Here is a 5,000-nt window from a genome sequence, read left to right on the forward strand (position 1 = left end):
CGATCACTAGTATGCGCAGCGGCGCTAATGGTTTAAATTGTTACAAAAATCATATTAAAATTACAATGTTCCTGTAAGGAACAATGTGTTATGAATAATCCGTAAGGAACAAGTAGGTTCAGTTAGCTTTAGCAACACCGATCCGTTGGTACAGCGAGTTCAAGTCGGGGCGAATCAAAGGTCCATAAATCGCTTGCACACATTCATACCACACATGCCCATCGCCCTCCCCCCCCGCCCTGTCCCATGTTCCCTTCTCTTCAGTTAACTACAAAATTTGACTAGGGCTCCGAGTGAAAATTGTAGTTTTTGCATTAAACCATGCCCTGCTATCGCAAGCCTGCGACGCGAATAGCATTTTTCGCGTGAATCCAGCTGTCTGTTTTATTGCACAATCGCAAAGCGGTGGCCCCGAGTACAAGCACAGACACGTTTCATCTCAGCCAAATTCAAGAGCGCACACATCCACATCGATGAGATCGATTCTTGCAAGAAACCTCACCCCACTGGAGCGCCGTTTACCTACGACCTTCACAGTTCATAGTTGTTTTAAAGAGACGCGTGCTTGGTGTCAGCCGATTTTTCCTGATAATTTCTCTGGCTACGGACCGCTGTGTTGATATTGTGTTTCGGGGCCTTTAAATTTTTGTCTGGGTGTGTTGTATCCTTGTGTTTGTGTAACGGGTTTTCGATGGTGGTCAAGCGCAGCGTTCTGTGCATTCGATTCTCGCAGCAAATGTCTCCGCGCGGTTTCGGTGTGCTCGTGCACCGGCCATCCACACTTGCAAAGAATTATGTTGTTTCTCGCTCTACCCAATGCCTTGGGCCAACGATGATTAAATTGTATTGATTTCAGCAGTGCGCGCGTGTTTCAGCGTTCTGCGCTTTTCCCATGCGTAAAAGGGTGGAAAAGAAGAGCGAGGAATGAAGTGCAGCGTAGAAGGGGGCTCTTAGATTTAAAAAATATTTTCTATACCCTTTAAAGGATTCGAAACAGGTGTATGTCAAATCGATGGAGTTTCCAATATTTGCAGGGATCTACACATGCTTTCTGTTGGGACCAATAATAGCCATCGTAGATGGGCGGGCGAAAGGGGGGGGGGGGGGGGGTTTGAAGAGGTCTGGTGACCGCCAAGTTCATCCACTGTTAGACGAACCCGATGGCTGAGTAAATGAACTCTAAGATAAAAAGCTGACACTGGTCGGGGTCAGCTACGCCTTTGGAGCCGTTTGTCCAATATTTGTAGAAAATTTTGAACATTGGTCGTTATACTCCGGAATCAATGTGATAATTTTGCCTAGTCTGATTCTTTTGTTTACCAGCAGCTGTGCAAATGACCTAAGACTATCACGTACACATTCACACACTACGTACACGTACACTACGCTACACTAACAGGTCCAGAAAGATTACGCTTGCACAATCCAGAAAACAAAACAGACATGCTTTCTCGTTCTGGTACATAGCATATGCTTTCCGACACAGTCGAAGTTTTAGGAAAATAAGTCCGAGGAATTTTGTGTGAGTTTTTTCCCAGAGTATAAATAACCAGACATCGAACTATAAATTCTCATATCAGATGTGATCTTCGAATCAAACGGAAGCCTACCGCGGTGAAAGTGTGAAATACGTTTAATCATTGAACATCAAAGTAAAATTATCAAAAGTACTATTAGTTGGAGTGTAGTGATATTTAGTCCATTAAACAAGGTGCGTATTAGTTACGGTGTATAAAGCGATATCAAACGTATTAGCCTAAATGGAAATTGCACGCGTTGTGTAGAGTGTTGTGCGTGACTTTGGTTGCCAGACCAAATAATTAGCATTAACTAGTGATTGACTAAGTTTATTTCTCTTGATTTGCAGCTGACAAACAATGGATTCGAAGACAACGCGATGTGATATTTGGAGTCATTTTGAACGTCACACTGCTGCTGCAAACAAATACAGGTGTAAAATTTGCAAAGATTTGTTAACAATTAGTGGCAGTTCACCGTTTACTTTAAAGCGACATTTTTCAAAGAAACACCCGACAACATTTGTTAGCCAACCAGTAAACTCTGCTTCTTCCAGCAAATCAATACAACCAAATCAAAATACAGGTGGAGAAAAACAGATACAAAAGTCAGTAAGCGACTACGTAGATGTTTTTAAACCCCTAAGTGCTGCCTCAAAAACAAACATTGATGAACAATTGCTGAAGATTTTTTGCAACCATGCTCTACCATTCTACTTACTAGAAGCAGAAGATTTTAAGGAACTTTTCCGTACCATTTGTCCCAGTTACGTTCTGCCTAACAGAAAAACGTTCAGCAATGCAATGCTTAATAAGCAGTACGGTAATGTATTGGACAAGGTTAAAACGGATCTTAAGAATTCCAAAGCAGTCTGTTTAACATCGGATGGCTGGACGGGTTTAAATGGCACAAATTTTCTAGCTGCAACGGTACATTTCGTCAACGACAGTACTAATTTAAAATCTTATCTATTAGAGTGTGAAGAATTTACGGAACGGCATACATCAGAAAACATTGCACTATGGTTGAAAAGTGTGATGGATAGGTTCGCGATTTTAGATAAAGTGTGCTGTGTTGTAACCGACAATGCGCCAAACATGATAAAAGCCATAAACCTATTGGAAATCCAGCACGTTCCGTGCTACGCACATACTCTTAATCTCGTAGTTAAAGATGCGATTAACGACACCATCGAAACGACCGTTACTAAAGTGAGAAAAATAGTGAAATATTTCAAAAAGAGTTCGACTGCGTTGTACAAGCTAAATGAAATGCAGAAAAATCTAAACTATAAAGAACTGAAGCTCATACAAGATGTATCCACACGCTGGAACTCCATTTACTTCATGTTGGACCGGTTCAGAGCCAACAAAGAGCCAATCGTTTCTGCTCTCGCTCTTCTGGGAGCAGAATCAAAGCTCATTGAAAACGATTGGACCATTATGGAGCAATCTTGCATTATTTTAAAAGTCTTCGATGTTTTAACCAAAATGTGACACTCTCAAAAGTACGTGTTTTAGATACATTATTATTTAATAGACTAGATCACATGATGCTTAACAACACTTTTTTGCCACAAATTCAAAAATTTTTAAAAGAGCTGATAGCAGGATTGAAACTTCGATTTGATTATGACAATACTAATATAATGTCTAGAGCTACGGTCCTTGATCCGAGATTTAAGCAAAAGGGATTTTCAAATGCAAATTTATTTAAGGAGTGTTGCGTTAATATTTTGATTGAAATGGATGCAATTGAATTAGATAGCAATAATAACGAAGAAAATATTTCCGAGCCGGTAGTGATAGCGTCAGAAAGTTCAAAAGATAATATCTGGGAAGAGTTTGATTTGAACGTAGTTCACCCACAAACCATACTTCATGCACGTACGTCAAACCAAAAAGAAATGGATAATTACGTAGCAGAACCTTTGGCACATAGAAACGACGATCCTTTGGAATGGTGGAAGCTACACAAATTAGAATACCCAAAAATATACCAAATCATGCTTCGGGTGTTATGTATCCCAGCTACCTCAGTTCCTTGCGAGCGTATATTTTCCAAAGCAGGAGACATAGAGACTAGTAAAAGAAATCGCTTGAAACCCAGCAAGCTAGGCAAAATGTTGTTTGTAAAACAAAATAAAACAAACTAAAGTGGATAAAAAACTGTATATAAATGATTTCAACAAAACAATGAATACACAAACATGAATAAAACTACAAACATGACTACAAGGAATGAATAAAAAAAAGCCTGCTTATAAAGCGGTCTTCTGGAGAATGATGACGGGATTTTTCTATTATTGTTTCTTGCTGACAACCTAAATAATACTGCCCTATGCATTGCTTTAAAGTAACATATAAATGTATGTTGAAATGCTTACAGATATTGAAAACTAGGTCTCTCTCTCTCTCACTCTCTCTACCTCTCTCTCTCTCGCTCTCTCTCTCGCTCTCTCTCTCTTTATCTCGCTCTCTCTTTATCTCTCTCTCTTTATCTCTCTCCCTCTATCTCTCTCTACCTCTCTCTCTCTCTTTATCTCTCTCTCTCTCTCTCTCTCCCTCTCTTTATCTCTCTCTATCTCTCTCTCACTCTCACTCTCTCTTTATCTCTCTCTATCTCTCTCTATCTCTCTCTATCTCTCTCTATCTCTCTCTCTCTTTATCTCTCTCTATCTCTCTCTTTATCTCTCTATCTTTCACTCTCTTTCTCTCTCTCTCTCCCTCTCTTTATCTCTCTCTGTCTCTCTCTTTATCTCGCTTTCTCTTTATCTGTCTCTCTCTTTATCTCTCTCCCTCTAGCTCTCTCTCTCTCTCTCTCTCTTCCCTCTCTTTATCTCTTTCTCTATCTTTCTCTCTCTCTCTCTCTCTAATGATTTGTCATTGGTTGCTTTGTGTGCGTACCACCATGGTCGCACAGTGCAAAGTGAAGCAAGTGAAGCTTGCACTGTACGAAGTGTGCGAAAAGTGCGGAGTGTGCTCGCAATGTGCGAAGTGTGCGAAAAGTCCGGACTGTGCTCGCACTGTGCGGGGTGTGCGAAAAGTGCGGAGTGTGCTCGCACTGTGCGACAAGTGCGCGCACTGTGCGGAGTGTGCGAAAAGTCCGGACTGTGCTCGCACTGTGCGAAGTGTGCGAAAAGTCCGGACTGTGCTCGCACTGTGCGGAGTGTGCGAAAAGTGCGAAAAGTGCGCGCACCGTGCGAAGTGTGCTCGCACTGTGCGAAAAGTGCGGAGTGCGCGCACAGTGCGGAGTGCGCGCACAGTGCGAAATGTGCACCGCACACTGAGATGTGCGTGCGTGTGCGCACAGCACACCTAATTGTGCTCTTTTTCCCAACACTAATTATTTCCTATCTATATCCATGCGGTCTATATCGTGCCAACATTGTCCATAATTAATACGCCGGCTGTTATATTTTTTTCCTCTAATTTTTGAAAAAGATCTTCCAAAAATGCCACGAAAAAGTATGTGTTGAACGG

This window comes from Anopheles gambiae, chromosome 3 (genome assembly GCF_943734735.2).
Source record: "Anopheles gambiae chromosome 3, idAnoGambNW_F1_1, whole genome shotgun sequence".
NCBI lineage: Eukaryota > Metazoa > Arthropoda > Insecta > Diptera > Culicidae > Anopheles > Anopheles gambiae.